Genomic DNA, 25,723 nt, shown 5'->3' on the forward strand with positions numbered 1-25,723 from the left:
CCGCTTTTCTGGATAACATTATCAGGACAATTTAAGGGGCCAGGGCCCAATCTACTTTGACACTGTATAACCTGAAGTGGTCTGTCTTCCAACGCTAGTGTGACCAACGCGAAAGTGTTCAGTACCGATGGTGTTGTCCTTCCTACAAGACTTATTGGGGGGAGACAAGGCTTTACCATTTAAGTCTACTTTGCAGCGATTTCATCGTGCCATGTAGGAGTGCCCATCCACTAGATACTTACGCCCGTGCTACATCAGACGATACCCTCCTGGGATATCTCTCTAGTACTGGAGGCTATGTGTGGGGCCCCTTTCGAGCCCCTCCAAGAGGGGCCTCTCCAAACTGCTTTTGCACACCACCTTTCAGATCCATGGAAGAGAGGTGACAACACAACTTGTGCCCTGTGCACGCTTTACACATCTACATGAACAGGACTCACTCTTTTAGGAACACTGAGCAGCTGTTTGTGTGCTTCATCAAGCCCTCTACAGGGCTCACAGTTTTGAAATAGAGGTCTCCAAATGGTTGTTTCAAACCATTGCCCTGGCATATGAGTCCAAGGGTCGCCAACCCCCGGCTCAGATTAGGGCTCACTTTACCAGTGCAGGTCTCTACATCTTGTCCTCTCTTCAAGGGTGCAGCAGTTTCAGAGGTGTGCAGAGCGGTTGGTTGGGCCAACCCCGCCACCTTTGTCCGGTTCTACCGGATAGATTTGACCACGTTGCCACAGGAACATAGGGTTCTGGGCAGGACCACTGATTGTCTGTAGGGTGATAGGAACGCTATCCTTACAGGATGCTCTTGGAGTTCTGCCTAGTTTGGACCAGCAATTGTAAGTGATTGTGATCTGTGGGAGTGATTGTAACTCTCCCATAGATATGCGAACGATTCGACTGAAAGAGAGCATTAGGACATGAATATGTCCCCGTTCTCTGAAGGAGATGAGTGAGCCATTGCCGACAGCCGAAGAGATGTTTGGCATCAAAGTGGCTTATTTGCGCGCAACCATTCGGTTTTGACAAAGTGGACATCCTGACCACACAGTTGATTGGACCTTTGGCGTGATTGCAAAGGTCTTCAGCTAATCGTACAGCTGAGAGTGCGCTCCCATAGAGATGGCTCACTCATCTCCTTCAAAGAACAGGGGACATATTCATGTCCCAATATTTAGTCTTTTAGATAATACTATCTTCTTTGCCTCTCTTTTTCTTTCCAAATCTTATTGAATGACAATTTTGTATGATAATGTGCTTCATGGAGGCTATTGCTATTGAATGCCAGTTTATGAGAATATCTTATTATTAGAACGGCATAATTATAGTATTTTTTATCTTTTTGCTATGACAATTTGCCTTTGTGTAAGTGTAGGAATGCATGATAAATGCAAATATGTGAGCATTGCACATTTATTTCCATGGAGAAGTGGTACTTTCTACATATTCTGTCCAAAATCAAGAATTTCGTGGTCAAAAACTCAAAATTCAGCTTGGGAACCAGGCTAGCTGAATTCAGGGTACTCTAATTGTCTTAGAAAACTAGGTTCCCAACTTTTACTAAAAAATGCTTCTAACACCCTTATAAAGGGCCTTTTTCTGGAAATGCTTCTAGTCTAAGGCTCCACACTGGACACGTGAGGCTCAAAATGTACATACAGGGCTTTCCTAAAGCAGCCATTTAGACTTTCTTTAAGCATCGTTTTCTCCCTCGTGTTTATTGTCCGGCAGTATATATTGACTGGTGACATCTCCACTCCTTTCTCTTTCAAGTCCTTCACGAGCCAGTCGAAACAGTCCAGTGACTCACTCGAAAGTCGTCTTATGGAGAGTCTGATGTTGGGTCGATTGGGGCTGGCAATGATGTCAACTGGGTTTTGGAGTTGGAGCGGTCTCCTGACAATTTCTCTTGAGTGCAATTCCGCAGACACAGTCAATGCCAGTACCGGTGTTTCTACAAAATAAGAGAATACAAGAACAACATCACAACATGGAAATAATTTGCATTACAGTCATAGCTGTTCAGAATTGTGGCTTCAGAGCTTATGGGTTATCAACAGTCCTTTTCTCTGGTCTCTCCACTACTTCTTACCTGTCAGTCCATCCCCCCGGTTGTTGTCGTGGGTTCCCTAAAAGCCTTCCGTCCTTTCTCAGCCTTCCTCCTGTTTGAGAAAAGAAAACAACAAGTAAAGTGTAGAGATGTTAGTCATTTGCAGTGGAAAATGATTGCCCTTCTGAAGTCAGGCCTGCTTAACAAATGTAGCAAAAACTTATTTTTCTCAGGTAGGCTGATGATACTTGTGCACACAACCGAGAGCTGTGCTACTCAAGTCTGCACACTGCTGGATATGCTCCAAAAAATAAACTGTATTAATTAAAACACGCAATATTTCGATCACCCTGGATCTTAATCAGGCATATGGGTAACAGGAAGGAGCTGTGGCCTATAACTTATCAGATGACCTTATTTTACACCCGTCCAGGCAGGGCACCAAAAGGTGTCAGTCAATTAGACAGACTGGTGTCTTGACCTGTGCCTATTCATACAAAAGGCAAAACATTACATTACACTTAGGGCCTAGTTAGGGGGTAGTTAGGTTAAGCATGGAAGCTCTCTCTCTGTCTCTCACCTAAGTTATATCCCCGATGAAGATCCTGGGCATGTTTTGATAAGAATACGTGAAATATAATCAGGGGGGAGTGCATATGATAAGAACACGTGAAATATAATCAGGGGGAGCCCATGGGGCTATTCTGAATCCTGTGCAGCCCTAGCTTCTTCAACTGCAAGGAGTTTTTGGATTTGCGCACCCTACCCAAACGACTAAAGCTGTGCTACTTAAGCCTTTACTCACTGTAACATTAAATTGATATCGAAAATGAACCCATAATGTGACATTGTGACAACCACAGTAGGTACAGACATAAGGACAATGATATCAAGAAATAACACTTACCATTTATATAAGTAAGATGGACTTCATCGACAACTACGCCGATCAGGTTGGTCTTGTATACATCGGTGGCTAGCATGTCCTCCCACTTCGCGCTCAGCCAGGCCTCGGGACTGCCAAACAGAATCTTATAATGGCATCTCTCAATCGCCGTTTCATCGTCTTGACCCAGCTGTGTTGCAGATATTCCAAGGTCGACTGCGTCCTTTATTTGGTCCTCCACCAACGCTATTAATGGCGAAACCACAGCAACGACCGGGGTCTCGCTAACCCCCATTACCTTAGTAACCAACGGAGCGAGTTGGTAAATCAGACTTTTACCAAATCCAGTCGGTAGTAAGGCTAACACATCTTCCTTTCCGCTGACAAACGACTCTATCGCCAAGCGCTGTTCGTTTTTCAAAGCGAAATTACGTTCCAAACTATTCAAAACACTGTCCAGAGCTTCTCCGAAAGATTGCTTCGCTTCGGCTGCCGCCATGATGGATTCGCGAAAAAACTACTTCCGTTTGTCGAGTAGTACGCGTCATCGTCTTTCGTGTCTCCTCGCTCTGTGATTGGCCCCCATATCGATGCAAAGCTTTCTGCCTTGGTCCCCAGGCTGTCCAGCAATTCGAAAAGAATGCGCAAGGCAGCATGGGTACTCCCAGGCTACTCGTCCCCCACAGCGATATCCCCAATCACGTTGCTTCCCAATCACTTGACTCACGCTGGCTCATGTCGAGGAACAATTCAGGTTTTTTTGTATTTTATCAGTGAACATAAAGGGCACTGCACTTGGAAAACAGTTTCATGCCCAGTTGCGAAGTCAACCCTGGGACTCAATGCGGCATGCACAGCATCGCATCACTTTCACTTTTACCTCTGCTGAGAAATGGCGGTGGATCTCCAAGTAGGCTATAGGCTACAGTCGAGTGTCAAATTAAACATTTCAGAGAACGATGTGCTCATCATGAGAAGTCCCAGTAAAATTGCATGCTCTATCACTTTTTTCATCACCGGCCAAAATGACTAGTGGATATAACTCACACGCCAGTGTCGTACCGAACGTGTCAATTCCATTACTTTTGAGAGCGCAGGAACACAACGCAATACATTTCAAATTCAGTAGCGTCGTTACAGTTGCTCAACCATTATAGTCATCACCTCGTTACCCAATTTGAGTAGGGAAATCCTCTTTGGGTTTGCTAATAAAACACAATGTTTTCAGTCGATAACCTGGCTAGATAGGCTTTTTTCCCTTTCAGTTCGTTCGAGCTCTCGGGTGCGTGAAAGAGAGCGCGCGTTTGTTCCCCGTGCATACAAGCAGCTGGGTCTTTAACACCAGCCAACTGGCCAAATGCTAGTGAAATTTACATTTTGCTGGTAGAAAAGACCAATTTACTAGCCACTTTGACCCATTAGGGAGTGTGTGTTTGGCTAGGCGTATATGAGGGAAGGTCTGTTTGATATTCTAAATGTCCGGTATTCTGCTATGCAGCCGGCCACTTGTCCGGCCAGTAAGAATTCTAGCGTGAACACTGGTTGGAACAATCATTCATTTTGCCACTGGCGTGTTCTCCATACCTGGTGACGAGTGGGCAAGACGGCCGCAGTTGACTTGAGACCGGAGGCTGAAATATGGATTTAACACATTGACTACCAGCGGTGTTTTCAGAATCATGTTGTAGACTCCCAGTGTTCTAAACCATTTTTAGGTGTTTTTTGTACAGTCATAGCATATTATGTGATAGGGCCACCGAAACATGCTATGGCTCATTTGAAAGGTGAGCCTTTCACCTCTTAGTGCGTGAAAACCGCATGTCTCTACGTGCTTTTATTGCCAAGCTATCGTGAGTTAAACAAAGGCCGGTATCTGCCCAAATCACCATGGAAGGGAGATATCGAGGCTTTTGTCAATCATGCACCGTTTCAGAATCTGGCGCTTCTTCTTCTTGTTAAGAAATGAATCTTGCGCTTTTTCACGGAGACCAATATACAGTGCCCTCCATAATTATTGGCACCCCTGGTTGAGATGTGTTAAAAGCCTTAAAATAAATTCAGTGTTTATTGCAGAAGAATACTGTCACACTGAAAATTTTAGGAAAATGTAGCCTTCAACTCAAATGAATTGTAGGAAAATAAAAAAAATCCCTGACTAAAAAATAATTATTTTTCATTAAATCACCTGTTCCACAATTATTGGCACCCTTAACAATTCCCAGGAAATAAATATAATTGAAGCATTTCTGTCATTTCTACAGTAGTTTACAAAGTTTACCAGAGTATGTAGGAACATTTAATTAGTAATTCATCACTTCCTGTTTCCCTGGGGTATAAATATGACGTGACACCGAGGCCATTTCTCTTATCCACTCTTAAACATGGGAAAGACAAAGGAACACAGCATACCAATGAGGCAGATGTGCGTCGACCTTCACAGGTCAGGCAGAGGCTACAAGAAGATTGCCACTCAACTGCAGCTGCCCATATCTACTGTGAGAGGAATAATTAAGAAGTTCAAAACAACTGGAACAGTGGTAAACAAGCCTGGACGAGGACCCAAGTTTATTTTGCCACCACGCACAGTGAGGAGGATGGTAAGAGAAATCAAAATATCTCCAAAGCTCACTGTTACAGAATTACAACAAATGGTAGCATCCTGGGGTCACAAAGTCTCAAAATCAACCATCAGGCGCTGTCTACACGCCAACAAGCTGTTTGGGAGGCATGCACGGAGAAAACCTTTCCTCACCCACAATCATAAACGCAAACGTCTGGAGTTCGCCCAGCGGTATTGGGGCTTCAACTGGGACCGTGTGCTTTGGTCAGATGAGACCAAGATTGAGCTTTTTGGCAACAAACACTCTAAGTGGGTCTGGCGTTCCACGAAAGATGCGCATGCTGAAAAGCACCTCATACCCACTGTGAAGTATGGGGGTGGGTCAGTGATGCTGTGGGGCTGTTTCGCTTCCAAAGGCCCTGGGAAGCTTGTTAGGGTGCATGGCATCATGAATGCTTTGAAATACCAGGACATTTTAAATCAAAATCTGTTGCCCTCTGCCAAAAAGCTGAAGATGGGTCGTCACTGGGTCTTTCAGCAAGACAATGACCCTAAACATATGGCCAAATCTACACAGAAATGGTTAACCAGACACAAAATCAAGCTCCTCCCATGGCCATCTCAGTCCCCAGACCTCAACCCCATTGAGAACCTGTGGGGTGAGCTGAAGAGGAGAGTACAGAGGAGAGGACCCAGGTCTCTGGATGATTTAGAGAGATTCTGCAAAGAGGAATGGCTGAAGATCCCTCTTTCTGTCTTTTCCCATCTTGTGAAACATTATAGGAGAAGATTAGGTGCTGTTTTGTTGGCAAAAGGGGGTTGTACAAAATATTAACAACAGGGGTGCTAATAATTGTGACACACATTATTTGATGTCAAATAATTATTTCTTTATGTGGGATTTTTTCCCCACTGAATAAATGCACTTATATTGAAGGTTGGATTTTTCTCTCTTTTTCCATTAAGGTCCCATATTATTTAGAGAAAAATAATAATAATTGGAAGCTAAAAAACACATCTCAACCAGGGGTGCCAATAATAATGGAGGGCACTGTATACTAGACACACATCTCTCCTGTTCTGCCACCTCCCCCTCCAAATGTATCAACCAACCAAGCGCATTTTCGCCGGAAGTACGTTTCAGTTCCTTGTGTAGGCTACAGTCTGTTCCTGCACAACTAATCTTTGCACACACCACACGAAACGGGTCGTAGTCACACCACCACACGCAGTAGGCAAAACATATTCAAAAACACGTCACTAAAGGCATCTAGTCCAACGTCAACAACAAAATCCGTTAATCGTATGCATTAATGTCTCCGATCCTGTGGGGAAACAGCAGTGCTGTGCGATGCATGCGTGCGATTCCCTGATTGACGCTCCCAACGCAGGACGCTCCTCTGTCGGCTCGCTCCCACTAGCCAGACTATCGGTCCCACCGCCATATAACGGAGCTAGTTATCTTTTTGATGTTCGTTTTTTGTTTCTAACCCTAACCCTAAACCTAAACCTTACCCTAATCCTAAATTGCTTGTATGTGGCAGTGTATGATAATACGTGAAATATAATCGGGTGGGACTACACGTCCGGGAGCATTGAGAGTAAATAGATTTATTTACTATTTTCTATTTACTCTCAATGTCCGGGAGTGATAGAAACACCTGGGACTGCACGTCCGGGAGCGATCTCAGTTGGGAGTGTCCATCTACCACCGCATGCGTGCTACTGTTTACATAGCAATGCTAGCTTCACCGACAGTAGCAGCCAGCTTCTCCTGTTCACTACGGCGTCAATTTCATCATGGGGGTAATAAAAGAACAAAATGAAGAATCCAACTTATCTGGTTGCCGATCAAATCCGAGGTAAGGGTATTAATCCAATCACAGTTCACAATGTGTAGGGCAGTAGGATCTGGCCAAGGTTTGCATTATTCCCCAGGTGTGTTCAGTCGAAGTGAAAGTGTTGTCTTCTGTACTAATTATTTTGTGAAGCATATTATAAAGCGCCATAGAGTGGACGCTGACTGTAGCCTATTGTAGCACTAAGGAAACAACATACAAGCACAATCCTTGTGTTTATAAAGATGACAGCATCGCAGACACTTGTGTAGGCTACACAGAGGGCGCAACAGTGACGTAACCGACGCAGACCAACAGTTCCATACAGTAGGCTACAGTTATGAAAAATATTGTTGTGTTGGTGCCGATCCTGGAGTTGTGATTAACATATCCAGATGATGACACAAACTTTTGACTGTCATCTTTGTCTGTTCTACTTATCACAGAGCTCCCAAAATCACACACAATAAGCATTTAAGTGTCTAGTTATGAAATATGCAATAAAAACTCAAAAACGTGTTTTCCAGTTTTGGGAGCCAACGCATGGGAAGTAAAAACGGGTTTTCCAGTGGTTTGGGAGTCAATGTGTTAATGTAGGCTATGTATTCAGCGATCCAACGGGTATACACAACTAGAGCTCTAGGTGAATTTAGCCTACATTGCATCAAAGAGCTCACTCTGTGCTTTGGAATGAAATGATGAAGTGGATAGAAAATGAACCGTGCGTGGAGTATCCAGTAGATGGCGTCGACACACTGTAAATAACCAATGACACTACAATACTGACACAAGCACAATGAATGATTAGGCTAGAAAGTATGATCACTTTCTCAAAGTACTGCAATGACTCCCAGAAGTTGACTGGTTCATGGAAAATGGTAGCGCAATACCGGCCTCTTCGAATATAGAGTTGAATAATTGAATCTTTAAGAAGTGACATAAATGGTAGGCCTACAGATCAATAGACTGTATTTACCTGCTCTCTTTGTGTCACTTGGCTAGTACATTTAATGCAATACCAGTGCAATGCAATATATTTAATAAAAAGGTGCAGACATTTTAAAAAATAAATAAATAAATCTGCCTTCAGTTGTTGATCGGCGGCCCCTGTACGGAGGTGGTCACACACAGCCAACGAAACCACATGGGCAACATGGAAGAGGTCAGTGTGCAGCCCAGCTTGTCTGACCCAAGCCATTTAAGTGGTTAAAGAATTTAGTGAATCCATCTACACATGCCATATCTACAGGGGCCTAATCTGTCTACCTTTTTTACATGTTGCAGCAATTGCCAAAGCAGGTGGGCCTTTGCCTGGATTTCATCACACAGCAGCAATAGGTCTCTAGGACTCTGGTTAGGTAGCCTGTTTACACTTTATTTCTGGAAGGTGATGTGGGTGTCATGTTACTTCAGCAAGCAGCACAACGCACATAGTTCATAACATCCCATCCAGGCAAGTTTTTCTCATTTTCATTTAGGGAGCTGCCAATCCCAATAGTGGTAACACAAGTGCAGAGATGTCATGTAGACTATTGAGCTCAACTAAATGGGTCACTAGTAACATAATAATAACAGCAATAGCTACACCACACGCACAAAGTAAATTGAATAATTGTTGTGATTCCAAATGACCTATTCTCGATGAAGGCACAATCTCTACATTTCTTTGCTGTACAGGAAATTCAGGCATACTGCATATCGGCAGTTGGTGAGATGGCGTGGGAGTTCATAGGCTATGTTTGGGTTCCACTGCAATCCTGTGCCGTCACAAAGATCTGGCAGACCTTTGAATCTACACATTGTACAGGTTTCCAGGATGTGATGTATTTGTGGCAAATAAAGACATTTCTATGTACAGTACACCTGAATCAGATGTAGCCAACCTCAGTAATGGTTTTTAATGCATATTTAGGTTTTCACATGTATTTATATACTGTATAGTATAGAAGATGGACTGAAAAGTTTTACAATATCATATACACACACACACACACACACACACACACACACACACACACACACACACACACACACACACACACACACACACACACGCACACTTGCCCATACAGAGTTTGGTGTACAATTTTGGGAATCGGCTGTGAGGGCGTCGGATCATCTCCTCTTTTGGGGGTACTGGGTACACACTGCTCAACGGTGGGGGCGATGGCTGCCTCTCACGTGGAGAAGTGTCAAAGTCTTGCTGTAGTGTAGGTCCGCTTTACTTGTCCTTGCCCACTCTCTCTCACTGTTGCACAGTAGTGTAGTGCTGCCTATTGAAACATGTGGTAGAAATTATGGGAAGCGATGATTTTGTTTATTCTGTTAATAGTGATATTGAACGGGATGTTGTGTTTCACCAGCAACATTCTGAGGTTACTGAGAGGTATGAAATTACCTGCTTAGGATGCCATGGTATGTGAACGGCTTCATTTTTGGCGCAAAATGGTTGATGACGTTGTGGATTATGAGCTGATGTCTGGTGACCTGATGCCATTTTCTTGATGTCCTTCACCTAGCCAGTGTCATTGAGGTCATCAAAGTTTCCGGCCTCCTTGTCTGTAATGACAGGATATACAGTATTAAGAACATGACATATCACTGTCGCTCAGTAGTAGTTTTCTACATCTTGTCCAGACAGTGTAAAATAATTCTAATTGTTGGCAAATGAAATCAAACAGGTAATACTCAAGCACTGGCACATAATACAGTCCACTGAAAGCCCCCCCCTTGACATTAATGTTTTGCTCTCCGGCCACAGTGGCGAGTGGTTTTCCCAAGTCACTAACCACTCTGGTTTTCTGCTAGCCACATTTTTGCTCACAGTTCTTTTCATTATCATGCTAAACCAAGAGGGTTAGTGATATGAACACATAATTTCTACATGTACAGTGGCTCCCAAAAGTCTACACACCCCTCTTCAAATGTCAGGTTTTTGTGATGTAAAAAAAATGACAGAAAGACAAATAAATTCACAGCTTTTCCCTCCTTCAATCGAAATATTAATCAATGCAATGCAATGCAAAAATGTACACGCCCTTAAATTAATACTTAGTTGCAGCACCTTTGGCCTTCATTACAGCACAGTCTTTTGTGGGTAAGAGTCTCAGCATGGCACACATTAATATGGCAATATTCGTTCACCCCTCTTTGCAAAGCCCTCCAAATCAGAAAGACTGCGAGTGCAATCTCCCACAGTCAGTCCTCCTCAGATCACCCAACACCCAACAAGGCTCCCTTCACTTAAAGTATGGTGTTATTGGGGTGATGTTTTGTGCCAAATATACCCTTTCGAATTATGACCAAAAAGTTCAATCTTGGTGGAGTACATTTTGCAAAAAATACTTCTGTAATCTCCCAAATGCATGTGGGAAGATGTATTATGGTCAGGTGAAACCGAGGTTTAACATTTTGGACATAATTACAAAAGGTAACCTCATTGCCAAGGTAACACCAAGCGTAAAGTGAAGCATGAAGGTGACAGCATCATGCTATGTGATTATTGTTCTTCAGTTGTAACTGGGGCTTAAGTCATGGAGGTTGGAATTTAGAACAGTTCCACAGGGGCCATTGTAGTGGCATAAAGGGGGAGGGGATGGGCCAGTGAAGTTAAAGTCCATATGCCTCTGTGAATAGATGTGATTTCAGGTGCTTCTTGAACGTAGCCAGTGTGGGGGCCTGGCGTATGTTGGGAGGTAGACTGTTCCAGAGCGTGGGGGCAGCAACACAAAAAGCTCTGTCACCAACAGTACGGAGTCTGGCTCGGGGGATGATGAGATTGTCCTTTTCAGAAGACCGCAGAGACCTGGACTGGGAGTGGGAGAGTTCAGTCCTGTATGACACGGAACATCTGTTGGGCAATCTGAGGAGGACTGTGCAGATGAGATGCATTCGCAATCTGTCAGATTTGGAGTACTTTTTGCAAAGATACGTGTACAAATATTGTCACTTCTATGTTTGCCATGCTGATAGACTCTTACCCAAAAAGACTGAGTGCGGTGATAGAAGCCAAAGGTGCTGCAACAAGGTATTAGTTTAAGGGTGTGCATATTTATGCAACAATGTTAATAGAAGTTTTTTTATTTTCTATTCTTCCCTTTTAAAGCTTTAAGTTTGTTTTCTGTCATTTTTTACGTAACAAAAACCTGGAATTTGAACAGGGGTGTGTAGATGTTTACCTCAATCTAACTGCTTCATCCCGTTTCATCTTCCGTCTCGGATTGATGTTGAGGAGCCTGGTCGGTAGCATACCTGCAAGTGCTTCTTCCACCGCCTGAAAATAAATAATGCAAGAGGGAATAATATAGACCGATTGGTAAGAGTATGCACCAAGCAGCTGAGCTGTCTGCTCATTTCGAGAGCTGTTAACGATTACATTACGGCCATAGAAAGAAGGCTGGCTGCACTGCTGACAAGTTCATGAATCTTGATGTAACAGTGCACATAATTTTAGCATCAACAGGATGTGACGCAAAAACGTACATCCATTCAACAGGGCAAATATTTGATGATGTTATTACCATCTTATAACAATGACGACTTGGCCTGTATTATAGTTCTCAGAGTCGCCAAGAATGCCCAGCTTCCTGCTTGTTTAGCATGACACAGTAGGTCATGCTCGCATTAATTAGTTAGCCTACTAGCCTACTAAAGGACTTGTATTTATAATCAACATAAATCCACCGCCAACAACTGAACTAGCCTAGTGGTCTATTTACATGTCAAACATGTCCCACACAGCACAGAAACAAAAGAAAAGAGAAGAGAAAACATTGTAAGCTGGTCTTCGCCATTCACACACTTTGACAGTGTTTCCTAAATTGTGGCAGACAAGTGTCTTGAGAGCAAATACCTACCTAGGCTCTTAAACAGCACCTTCCTGCATTCTGGCGTCCAACTTCAGGAATGGGTCATCATCTCTGTATGACAGCATGCACAGAATTAGTGGTCAATATACAACATTTTTATAAAAGTAAGAGTATGCACATCCCACCTCGCTGAGGCCAGGTGCAGGACAAAGGCGCATCTAATAGTGGTAAAGAGTAGAAGTCCGCATCCTGTGGCTCCGCTTTGAAAATGTATTCAGGTCATACAACCATGAAGACCCTGTTGGGGGTCAGCTGCTCTATGTTCCCACAGCCCATTGGTCCCACAGCTTATTCTTGCTGCTCCATGTTCCCACAGTTATTCCCACAACTATTCAAATATAGGCCATATGTTCCACACCTGTTTATTGTTAACACTACTACATAAGCTTGAGGCAGTTTTGAAAACTATCTCTGAACTACAGGAAGCCACATCTTGAGCAGTCACCTATAGCAGAAATGACAAGATCTGAAACGAACTGACTAATTTGAAAGAAAGGGCCCAGTGCATTAAAAAAGAGAATGCAGACAGCCTATTTCAGGGGACTCAGAAATACTAGGCAGGGCACAGCATAGAGAGAGATCCAGGAGCGGTGGCGTTTAAACGTGACAGAAATCCAAGTTAAAACTTTAGAAAAGTGAGTTATTAAAAAGTCACTGGACTCGGAGGGAGGAGCACTGCGCAGAACATAGGGCTTTTTGATGCATAGAATAGTTTACAACGCCTGCTCATTCAATCAAATTCTCAATAACAGCATAAAAGCGAGCTTACCCTGTACTGTACCCTGTACCCTACTGGCTGCCTGGCATTCAAAATCCTTCACAGCTCTACCAGCCAGGGCTGTGCGAAGCGTTGCCACGGCAACCTGCCCAAGCCTGAGCGCTTTGCTTCGTGCGATATGTAAGGGGTCAAAACATACCAAGGCGGAACGGTCGCGGGACGAACGCGGTCTTTATGCTTAGTTTCGGCCGGCGTGTTTTTCTCTGCCTCACACTGACAGCGTCGGCGTGCGCGGCCAGTCCTGTTCAAAACCCTCCCCACAGCCAAAGCTAGCATGCTACTTTGCCATTCGAGACACCGCGGAACGGTGCAATTATCTCCATACATTAATTCTCCAGTCTAAATTTAAATGTAGGCTATTCCTATGGCGAACTATTCTCAGTTTATTATTATTATTATTATTAGAGGGTTGCTAAACACATGTCAGTTGAATATTGACTGAACAAACTAACCTCGGTCTGCGAATGATGATTCTCCTCTTTGGCCTCTCTGAAGTCCAGGCGAACAAAGTTGGCACGGCATCCTTTATAAGCTTTGTGATACCACGGGCGGTCTTTACAAAACACTGCTTCTCAAAGTGCTGAGAGAAAAACCTTGGTCTCAGCGTTGATCTGTAACCATAAATACCAGGGTATGCATTTTAGTTCGTTAGCAAAACAACTTGATTTTGGCACAAGTAGGCCTATGCTACTGGTTCTGGTAGCACAAAATCAGTGGCCATCGGATCGCTTACCACACAATTAAAAGCATAATCTTGAAATAGCGATCTGGAAATATCATATAAATGTAGCGTTGTGTAATTACACATTCATATTTTTTTTATTTCATCGAGGCATTCGCTTCATTAGGCTACATGAGTCATGACAAGTTTGGCGAGCTAGCTTATTTGTGCTAGCTAATGCGTATGATTGAACATAATTTTGCATCTTACCTTGAAATATGGACCAGGATCCCTCTTGATGTGATTTATACATTCACGGCGAAGTGCCTGCTCTTTGGGGAAACGGTGGAAAGTCTGTCCACGGTAGGATTTTTTTCTCTTTGAGGACGAACATTTGGGCACACAACAGTGAGGCGCCATGACAGCTGGTGCGTTGCCGAATGTACCCCTGATGTACCGTCTTTAGAACGTTCCGGGTGAATAAGGCGAACATAGACATAGCATATTGACACAATGTTTTCATCCACCAAAAAATAAAATGGGTTTACGAATAAAGAGGTGAATGCCCTTGTCAGCAGCAGCCGTGAGTTGCGTTTCAGTTGTGTTTCAAAGGTGGTCGGTTGCAGTCACCGTAGCAACGATAGTCTATCAACAATTGAGATCTGAGATCTCTGTGTTTGACTATTATGGACTAAACAAACTTCCGCCTCATTTGTTATGCTAACCAGTGGGAGGAGATAATTTAAATATTCATATTTCTGCTCGCGCGCGTGAGGAAATTCATGCCACCTCTCGCGCGTGAGACGGTGTTTACGCACGCGCGCAGAGCAAAATCGCGCGCGCGACAGTGTCTACGCGCGCGCGCAGAATAAAATACCTCGCGTGTGCAGTAAGTGGCGCTCGTGGACCTTTTGTCCACATTATGACGCCATAAATATGCAGCCGAAAATGGCAATAGGGCAGCTGAACGAAAGTTTGGATGCAATGGAAAACTGTTTGGGGACTGGAGAAAAGCGGAGGAAAATGTGCATGTTGTGAAAAAAAAAAAAGCTATCTGAAGGTTCAAGGCCCACGTCTAGAAGAAGAGCTGAATACAGGACAAATGTGTTCTCGAACAACGCGCGCACTGCGAGTCAACGTTCTTGTTACGGGCTCCATGACATTGCCAAAGAAATGAATAGGACTTTTTGCCTCGAACCCTCCCACGGTCCAAACGCAAAACAATGCCGAATGTTGTTCTGACTACAGGGCTACATGGCGCATTATCACTGTTTCTTCTTCTTTTTCTTTTTGTGGTTTTATGGCGGTTGGCAAATCATCTTAGTTGGTTCATTACGACCACCTCTGAATGCGTTGCCACTGCTTCAGATGCTGGTTTATAAAACAATGCCGTCTTTGAGCAGCAGCTTACCATGTGCCAGCCATCAGAACAGATTCCATGGATAGAATAACCTTTCAAAAATGTGCGACGATTAGTCCGGTGCGACGTATATATGTCTTTTTCATCTTCAAAATGCATTTTTGGGCCGTTGCGACTTAAACTCCGGAGCGACATATAGTCCAAAAAATACGGTACTCATGTATGCCAGTAAGCGCCACTCCTTCAGCCCACCGGTTTATGAAGCTCGAGTTTTGTTGGCAGCTCTGGACTACAACTTCCATCGTGACAGGCCAATGCTCACAACAACAGAGGGCCAACAAATGTAAGTTGTACTTGAAATACCTTTATGTGATTTTCTATTCGGTATGCCATTTACTGTGAAATGATGTTGGATGCTGACTTTTTATTTTATTTTATTTTTTTACAAATTGATGTGGATAATGTATGCACTGATGCGGTGGTCCCAATCAGTCTATATTAACTGCTTTCAAACTAATGTTCAACAGGCAATTAGGCATGAATCAAATGCAGACTCTACACCTAAGTACCTGCACGTCAATGTTTTCTAATTAATTCATACATTGGTCATAAGTCATGTTTGACAGAACTCCTTTTTTTAGCGTTGGAATAGAAAACTCAAAGCTATGCATCTACTAGGAATACCTCAAACTACACATCTTTTTGTCATGACTAAGACTCCATGTTGTATGTTGGCCTCTTTGTTTCAGTTTCAGACGGACATATAACAAAAATGCCAGGAGGTACAGCCTGTATGCTGCAAAGGCGCAGAAGACCTACGACTACATCCCAAATCTGCAAGGGAGAATTGTTGAGCAACGACTCAGCAGTGGGGTTGGAATGCCCAGGACCAGGACACTTCGACCTGACGACCCTAGGAGACTTGGCGTTGTGCCCCCAGTCCCTCCACCAACGATGTCAGAGCTCGTGCAGACACAAGTCAGCCGAGGTCTTGGTATGTGAGACTGTCGCTTATATTATTGACACTGATATCTTTGCACACTGTCATCTACCATAACACGTTGTCTGATTGTGCTTTCTTTCCACAGCTTCTGCTTTCCAGGCAGCTGCAGATGATGATCAATGATGTGCTTCATGACCACCTCCATCCTGATGTGAAGTTTTTTTTTTTTTCCCTTTACATTTATTGTTGGGAGAATCGTTCTTTTCTTGACTTTTTTTTATGAATGTATGTATATTCTGTATATAAAAACAGCACTGACAAAGTGTTATCTTTCTTTTTTTATAACTAAAAGAAATAGAAATTGCACTGCATTACAATGTAACTTGTACAAACTGTTCAAAAACAAAAGTCTATTGACAGTAAAAATAAACCAAATATTTTAAATTAAAAAGTCTGTCAAATATCTGAATTATCTATTTACAAGTACAAATGAAAAATCAATTAAATAGAGGGTATGAATCCAGCATATTGCCCGTGGGGATCAGGGAACTTGTCCCTGATCTTCCAGACACAACAGCTTGGAATGACCCTCCTGTTGCCCTGCCCCAAGGACCCATGCTGCCAAAATATGTAGTGGCGGTAGGCAGCATACCGGAATTCTCTGTTATCGTTCCCCGGCTCTCTAATGGCACCTAGCCCAGTCACATCTTCCCGGTACTGCCTGTGCACCCTCAGGTATGCTGGATCAAGGCAAAACTGTAAAAAGTGTCTAAGTGTACTAGAACAATTCTGAGGGTCCTGTCCACAGCACTGCTTCTCCCGGTCGGTTGGCATTTCCCGACAATTCCCACAACTGCACCAAGGCACCACTGGTGAACCTGCAGGAGACGGGGCACCATGCCTGTTCCGCCACCGCTGCAGGACATCAAAGACCAGACCTGGTTGATACTCGAGGATCTCAGACGTGAAACTGCGGAAATCATCCAGTGTCATCTCCTGCAGTGCTGCCTGCAGAAATAACAGGGAATTTAGGTTTATACTGCCAAAGCCATTGTAAAATACATTGTGAAGGAAGTCAGAGAAATATGGATTATTGGAGGTAGAGTAGAGTAACTTTATTGATCCCCAGGGGGAAATTCAGGTATCCAGTAGCTTACATAAATACGCAAAAGGTAATGGAAGCAAATGCATTTGCTGCAGGAAGAGTGCTTTGTTGTCACTATATAGGCCTAAATACAGTGAGATGAGGTGGGCCAGTTGTAGCATTATGGGTCATCATAGATGGATAGACCATATTATGACCTTAGTTAGTTGTTTTGTTGTCAAATGTGGCACTAAGTAGCCCATTTCCCATATTTGGCCTACTGGCCAAACAAGCAAATGTTCATCTTACCCATCATCAAAGGGGTGAGCTCTATGTTCCCACAGCCCATTGGTACCACAGCTTATTCCTGCTGCTCCATATTCCCATATAAGACATTTTTTAAAATATAGGCCCTATGTTCTACAAATCCATGTTCACACATCTAGTAAAATAAGCATGTATAGTAAAACATGCATTTGGAACATCAGGCGTAAATTTGAATACATTAATAGCTATTAGATATATTGGAACATAGAGCAGCAGGATGTGGGACCATTGGGCATTGGGACCAACGGCCCTAAATATTAATGTTCAAAATCTTAGATGTGAGACCAATGGGCTGTGGAAACATAGTTCAGCCAGAAAAGACTCAGACAGAAGAAAGGAATCGAATTTGCTTGTTTAATGAAGAAGATAACAATGAAATGGGTTGTGGTATATAATTATTTGGCGGAGGCCCAATCGTCAGCCCGGGTCAGCGAGGAAGGATCCAGATGAGCCTGCTGAGGTTTTGCTGCAGGAACTGTAGCCTACTGGACCTTCAACCCCCGGGTGGAGAATGGGCCCAACTGGTGGTGGCGGGGAAGGAGGAGGGTATTTTGACGTCGGCACCTGAAGCAGCGAGAAGGGTGAGTCAGACACGTCATTTTAAACATGTGAGGCTGGCCTCTGATTGGCTGCAGCATGATGGATAATAATTGAGTCCTTCCTGGCAGAACTAACGCAAGCTACATTTCAGCCAGAAAAGACTCAGACAGAAAGGAATCGAATTTGCTTGTTTAATGAAGAAGATAACAATGAAATGGGTTGTGGTATATAATTATTTGGCGGAGGCCCAATCGTCAGCCCGGGTCAGCGAGGAAGGATCCAGATGAGCCTGCTGAGGTTTTGCTGCAGGAACTGTAGCCTACTGGACCTTCTACCCCCAAAAATGATGTGGGCTAACACAGGGTTTTAACGAGCTCTTTCATTCAGAGCCCGGAGAGAAAAACTGAAACTTACCCCCAAAGAGACACAATCAAAGGCGAGAGAAGAGGACATAACGGACCCACCGTAGCTGACAACGGGAACCCACCTAAAGGAAAATAGAGAAAACGAAAAAGTGAAAACGAATAACACACACTCATCAGCGTATGAGCTCCGCTGCACGAAACACATACCACGTAAAGGATGAATGGAGGGAACGTGGGGGCGGGAGAGGGGAGTGCAGAGAGCCGCACGAGAACACCACCACCAGTAGTTGAACAGGCAGACGAGACAAATATGCCGCTAAACCACAACAGGATACGAGAAGCGTAAGATACGGACAGCAGCAGACAGAGTTTAGCGGAGTGCAGGCAATATTTGGCACTCTCGTAGAGCGCTGAAACAGAGTGCAGAGTCTCGGGCTCCGTTATGAGGAGCGATTACTCGAATGCACCGCACGGGGGCAGGAAAAGACAAGACACAGGCTTACAGAACAGGAAACGGCTGACAGAGCAGAGGGGCGCTCTTACGAGAGCAGTGCAGATAAATTCTAGTCGGCGCAGCGTGCGCGTGGCTACGAAGGGAGCAGTGATTGAGCCTCACGGGGGCAGTGAAATACAGATAGGCAGACATACGAGACAGAAAGAAAATAACGTACGAGACAGACAGGCGCTCTCTCGGAGAGCAGAGTGAGATAAACTCTAATCGGCGCTGCGTGCGCGTTTTTTTTTTTTTTTTTTTAACTCTAATCGGCGCTGCGTGCGCTTTTTTTTTTTTATTTAACTCTAATCGGCGCTGCGTGCGCGTGCCTACTAAGGAAGCAGTGATGTGCCTCACGGGGGCAGTAAAACATTTAGGGAAATTGACATACAACACAGGAGGAAAATAACGAACAAGGCAGACAGGCGCTCTCACGGAGAGCATTGAGAGATTAACTCTAATCGGCGCTGCGTGCGCGTGCCTACTAAGGAAGCAGTGATTGAGCCCCTCGGGGGCAGAGAAATAGATAGACAGACATATAAAACAGAAAGAAAATAACGGACAAAGCATGCATGCGCTCTCTCGGAGAGCGATGCGAGATAAACTCTAATCGGCGTGCGTGCGCGTGCCTATGAGGAAGCAGTGATTTGCCTCACGGGGGCAGTAAACACTAAGGAAATTGACGTACGACACAGAAGGAAATAACGGACAAGGCAGACAAGCGCTCTCTAGGAGAGCAGTGAGAGATAACTCTAATCGGCGCAGCGTGCGCGTGACTACGAAGGAAACTGTGATTGAGCCTCACGGGGGCTGAGACATACAGATAGACAAACATATAAACAGAAAGAAAATAAGGCAGACAGATGCTCTCACGGAGAACGGTGCGTGACAAGCGCTAAATGGCGCAGCGAGTGCGTGTGAATGGTTACCGTGCTGAGAGCCAAAACCAACCTCTACGTGACGGAGAGGTTACCTTATCGACTGCTAGAGAGCGAGATTTGAGCTTCAAGGACCAATCTGGGGTTGGGCCTGATGAAGGACTCGAAAGCCGACGAGGACCATCTCCCCAGGCTTGATGGAGGAGTCGGCCATACCCCTCTCCGCGGCGGTAGTGGCAGCTCCGATGCGGAATGAATGGCTCGTGTAGCCACGTCTGGGCAGACCACATTTTTCTACCACCGAACCCAAGTGAACTCTTAACCAATCGCTGGTCATAGGCGAGCGTTCTCTAATCAAGAATAGGGGTGACTGAGGAGGAGAGCGAGATCGCAGAGATAGATAGCGCAGCATGGAAGAGTGGGGACAGAAGGTCGTGCCGAGCCGTGAAATATTAGTTGTAACACCGGAACCGAGCGTGTCAGTTTTGAGTGTTTGAGGAAGATGGAAAACGAGTGAGGCGTGAAAAGTAGGTCAGAATAGCATAAACCTTGTGAGGGGTCGAACACTAGAGATGGAGACGTAAATTCACCAGGGCGCAGAAAACCATAAAAAGCCAAGAGAAAGACGGCTTCGAGAAGGGTGTCAGTATAGGGAGAAAACATCCCCCCGCGGAGCGTAATTATGAGTCTATGAAGGACATCGAGGGTGATGGGTAGTCTAGCGTCGGGTGCATTGGGTACGGATTTGGCCATGCCCTTTAAGAGGAGGCGAATGGAGGTGTGCGAAAATAGGCTAGGGTGGTCTGGGTCGTGGCAGCGAGCGTAGAACTGAATGCCCGACAGCATCCTGCGAATGGATGATATGTTAAGATTACGAGATTCGAAATGAAAAACCAAAAACGCACAAACTGTAGAAATCAACATGGGGAATAGTGGCACATTCAGAGAGAAACAGAATAGAGGGAATAGGGACCAGCTCGATCTGTAAGCCCTGAGGGTAGATGGCGCCAAGCCTTTTGACATGTAGTGACTAATCGAGTTACGCATTGAGGGGGGCAACGCGTTCAATCCAGTGTGACACCATGAGAGGCTGGTTCAAACAGCGAGGCAGTTCAAAACAGTGCAAGGACACAAGTTTTCAAATAAACTTCACGATTTTAATAGTTTACTTGGGGAGTTAACAGAAAAGAGGGGGGGTCTCAGGGTGAAAAGTTCAAACAAGGCTTACTTTGTTAAAGTCCAACATAAATGGCCCGTGGCTCTTTAAAAGGGAACTGAAAAGTCTTTTGGCAAACAATTGTCTTCAGTCACTCACAAGTCCTTCCAGGGAATCCTCTTCAGGTGAGTCTTTTCTCCAGTTAAGTTCACTCCCAAATCATTTCAGAGAATCCTCTTCAGGTAAGTTTTTCTTCATGCATTTTTCTCTTTAGAACGAGACTGCCACAGTGAGCTCCCCAACCCCACTCTGACCACAGACAGAGTGAAAAAACTGCCTTTCAGGTTCTCCAGCTGCCCAGGTAATCAGCAACAGTCATTAGCTTCACCTGTGTTGAGGTGAGTCGTGTGGAGGTGTGCAGTTCCCAACTGCACCAGCAGATGGAGCCATACCGAGCTGAGGTTGGAGCCATTTTAGGGGGATGTAGCGCCCCTCCAGGACCCGGCCTCTCATGATGTCACACCAGTATCAATTCCTGGAGCGGCGGGCATGGCATCGGGTCCCTGTGCGCGAATGGGCATAAGCATTTGAAATCCTGCAAACGGAAACGAGAGAGAGCATCAGCGACAACATTGTGAGAGCCAGGTATATGCTCAGCAGTGATAATAAAATTGAACAAAACAGACTGCCAGGTTAAGCGCCGGACGAGAGACATGATCGAGGTACAGGATGAGCGGCCCTTATTTATGATGTTAACCACGGCTTCGTTATCGCAGTGCAGAACTATGCGCTTACGTGACCAATCTTTGCCCCAGAGCATGCTAGCCACCACGATCGGGTAAATCTCAAACAACGCGATAGAGGCGCTCCCAGAGGCAGGGGTTCGGAACTCCACCGGCCAAGTATCAGCGAACCACTGCCCTTGGAAGTAACCCCCAAAGCCAACAGACGGGGCCGCATCAGTGAAAAGCGCCAGGGAGTCGGACGATTCGTGTACATCGTTATAGAAAATTGAGACGCCGTTCCACGAGCGCAACAGTTGACACCAGAAACCGAGAACAGATCTGGCACCTTCATCGGGGGGGATCTTGTCGCTCAGGTTAGGGACGGAGTGAGCTAGCGTCAGCAAGCGAGATATAAACGAGCGCCCCTGGGGGATTATCCTTGTAGCGAAATTTAGATGCCCGAGGAGGGAGAGCATTTCGCGCTTGGAGACGGCCGGGGCGGAGAAGAATGACGCTATGACTGTACGAATGCGATCCAATTTATCGAGAGGCAGGGATGCCTGCATCTTGTCGGTTTCCAGGACTATGCCCAGGAATTCGATAGCAGTCGATGGACCTATGGTTTTCTCCTCGGATAGAGGCACGCCTAACTCAGTGAAAATGCATTTTAGGGTGACCAGGACGCCGGCGCGGAGGGAGGGAAAGTCGACGAGCAAGAAATCATCTAAAAGGTGCAACAAAAAAGGCACTTTATAGACGTTAAGCAGCACCCAGCACAGAGCCTCAGAGAGACGATTAAATATGTGGGGGCTGCTTCTGCACCCGAATGTCAGCCGGACGGCGAAATAGAATTTAGACTGCCACTGGATGCCGAGGTGAGGTTCACCGCGGGGTGAATGGGCATGATTTTAAAAGCATCGGTGATGTCGGCTTTAGCCAACCACGCGCCGTGACCCGCGGTTTTGATCATGTGGATAGCGTTATCTATCGAAGCGTAGTAGAGGGAGAATGGGGCAAGGGGGATGGCTTCGTTAACGCTAGCCACTAGATCCGAATGGGGAGACGACATATCGAAAATAAGGCGCTTTTTCCCTGAATAACGCCGGGTGGCTACCCCGATTGCATTAACCCTATAGATAGAAAAGGGAGGAGACTTGAAGGGCCCGATGATATAGCCTTTATTCAATTCCTTCTGCAATAGGGTTGAAATGGCGTCTGGCTCAGACAGAGCAGATTGCAGATTCCTCGCAATGAAGGAAGAGGATGGAGGAGTGACTACCCCAACCCGGAACCCCTGAGATAACCCAGTGATTAGATAGTCCACAAAGGACGTGTCGTGATGACCGGACAGATAGCTGGCCAGGAGGGGGACATTAATGGGAGTGGAAGGATGATCTTTCAGAAATGCTTGGGACGTGGCTGACCCCTGCTCTGGCCCCTGCCCATCGGACGGAATCGTCGAGGGCAAACACTCTGCGGGTGGGGGTCGTGGCAGAAGCTGCAAATATGTAGAAATCTACAATTAGAATAACCGCACACAGACATGTAGAAGTTGTTACAAATTTGAACTCCGAGGTGGGTGGACAGGGGGCGGCCACGGTTATCAACCTGATTGGTGTTGGGGTTGTTGATGGTAGGGGGAATGAGAGCGGCACCCGTGGTGGCGGCCGCGGGCACCGTCTTTGGGCAGAACCCGGCTGAGTGGCCGTACGCGCTGCAGACTGAGCAGGTGAGGGCGCGCTGACCACCGAAGTGCCGCACGAGCAATTCGGTGTCTTGAATAGCCCAGTCCAGGCGCGAGTTGAAGAGAGAGACGAAGGAGGCTGATTTGGCAGAGAATGCTTTGTGGTATTCGTAAAAGAGCGTTCCCCCGTAACGCAGGTTGAAATCAGCCATCATGGCGAAGTACAGATCCATCTCCTCTCTTCGGCACGGATATTCCTGGCACAGCACATCGCGAAAAATACTGAAAGCCACGGCGAACTCTCCGAAGGTCAGATTGCGCTGAAGGCGGGGATCGGATGCTTTGAGGAGGACGGAGACGTCTCCGCACTCTACCATCTGGCGATCGGCAGCCGGTGTAGGAAGCATTAGCGCGGCCAGATTGATATCCCTGCCTTGAATGATGTCAGTGCGCAGCTTAGCTGAGATGGTACACCTGAGAGGCGGGAGGTAGCGCCTACCCCAGTCAGCTGCGGGCGCTGCTGTTGCGAGAGAGAAGCGATGGGCGGTGGGAGCAGGCGCGGTGACGGCGTCAGTGGGCTGGGAGGAGAGCGGAGCCGGTTGTGGCGGCACCGAGCGCGGTGTCGGTGGAATCACTTCCGGGTGGCGGCGGGAGCAGAGTGCGCAGGGCGGCCTCTCCAGGTAAAGACGCGGCCGAGAGCCTTCCGGGTACGGGCCGGGAACTTTGCAGGCGTCCACTCTTGCGCCAAGAGCTTTCACTGTCTCGGTGAGGGTGGAGATGGCATTGAAGAGCTGTATCTGACAAACGGGTGCGGCTATGGAGGCGGTTGCTGTGCGCGGAACGGACGACGATGGGGGGAGAGAGGTCTTCTTCGCGCGTTTGGCTGGAGCAGGTGTTGACTTGCGCTTCCTTTTGCCGGTTGGGGCAGCCATCTGGGCAGCGGCTGCGGCATCGATAGCCAAGGGGCGAGTAGCTGCGGCGGAGCCATGGGCATCTACCGGGAGGGAGAATGCGAGCTGGAGCAAGTCGTCCTTCAAGGCACCGTCCGCAACGGGGACATTGCGCGCTTCCAGGAGTACCCGGAGTTCAGCGGCGGACCAGGAAGTGAGACTCGGGGCCTTAGCCTGGATCCGAGAACTTCGGCGCACTGGGGTGTAATCTTCTTCATCGTCATCAGTCACATCTACCACGAAGTCGTCGGTAGGCTCCGACATGACAGCGAGAAAACAAGGTTTGGGTAACGTGCCGAGAGTGCTGACGCGACGGTATTTTGACGTCGGCACCTGAAGCAGCGAGAAGGGTGAGTCAGACACGTCATTTTAAACATGTGAGGCTGGCCTCTGATTGGTTGCAGCATGATGGATAATAATTGAGTACTTCCTGGCAGAACTAACGCAAGCTACATTTCTTTTGGGGAATTGGTATTTTTTTTAAACAGTGTGATGTCATACTCTGCTGTGTGTCTAGTTGATCTAAAGGAACTTGAAATTAGCTGCAGTGTTGGGAGTAACGAGTTACAAAAGTAACTAATTACTGTAATGCATTACATTTTTGAGTAACTCAGTAATGTAACTGATTACAGGGGAAAAAATCGGTAATATGTCCTCGTTACAATGCAAGTAACTTGCACATTACAACGCATTTTTTTCACCTAGCCTTCATTTTGTGTGGGTATTTTGTTTTCTTTATACAATGTTCGTGGATCACTGCGAGATCAGCTATTGCATCTGATAGTAGGCCTAGGCTAAGTGAGCACAGAGATTTTAAAGTTCCACGCAGAACATTACTTCCTCTTTCACGCTTCGTCTCTCGAAATGGCAGGCTGACGAAGGATGACCAATCCAGAAGATCCAGCTTGCTCGTTTTCAAGATGGGTATATGCCCACTACTTTGACTTCATTGAAAATAAGGACGGCAAGAACATTTCAGTTAAATGCACACTGTACTTGAAACCCAAACCGCGTTCCACGTCGAAAAACAGTAGCCTACAAACAATTTGACGATTTGAAGAGGTGCCATACTACCACCAAATTAGTCAAGAAAGGAGGGGATGCATCCCATTCTCACGAGACAGGGACACGGCAGGGTATCCGACGGGTAGATGAGTAGAGTACATTGCACCCCTCTCACTTTTGTTCAACTCAACATCGCTAAAATTGAAATAAATCCATTTGAAATAAAATATTATATGTTCGCCTGTCTAAGTAGTGAAATTGAAAATGCTTGCTGTCGTTGCATCACTCTGTAGCCTATCACTGTAAATTCCAGCGCAATAGTTGCATGAATAGAACTAGCTGTTTGCAAAGTCGCAGAATATGCTGGCCGCGGTGCTGACTGAGCGCGCGTGAAGAATAATAGTTCTAGAGTTGTGAGTGAGTGACAAACTGATTCAGGCGAGCCACAAGCTTGCAAACTGACTGGCTGGTATCCTCGCAATCATTTTTTTCGCCTATAATTTCGTTCATTGATAAGACATTTTCCCCGGTGTGCTGTAGGCTATATAATTAATATTCAAAATGGGCCTACTGTAGCA

General features: G+C 45.8%; 1 protein-coding gene and 1 long non-coding RNA gene across 4 annotated transcripts in view; both read right to left on the reverse strand.

The window, feature by feature from the left end:
• The window catches only part of LOC134464470 (deleted in malignant brain tumors 1 protein-like), a 295,644-nt gene that overhangs the window by 113,157 nt on the left and 156,764 nt on the right, over positions 1–25,723 (reverse strand). The gene's annotated exons all lie outside the window — the stretch shown is intronic.
• Positions 9,384–13,522, reverse strand: LOC134438777 (uncharacterized). 3 transcript variants are annotated; one of them, XR_010032655.1, is made up of 5 exons: positions 13,427–13,522; positions 12,185–12,247; positions 11,507–11,601; positions 9,727–9,887; positions 9,384–9,601 (listed from the first exon to the last, which is right to left on the reverse strand). It is a non-coding gene; the product is annotated as an uncharacterized LOC134438777 (long non-coding RNA). The 3 variants fall into 3 exon arrangements; XR_010032657.1 differs by lacking the exon at positions 13,427–13,522 and adding an exon at positions 12,966–13,049; XR_010032653.1 differs by lacking the exon at positions 13,427–13,522 and having other exon boundaries at positions 12,185–12,953.

This window comes from Engraulis encrasicolus, chromosome 2 (assembly GCF_034702125.1).
Source record: "Engraulis encrasicolus isolate BLACKSEA-1 chromosome 2, IST_EnEncr_1.0, whole genome shotgun sequence".
Classification (NCBI taxonomy): domain Eukaryota; kingdom Metazoa; phylum Chordata; class Actinopteri; order Clupeiformes; family Engraulidae; genus Engraulis; species Engraulis encrasicolus.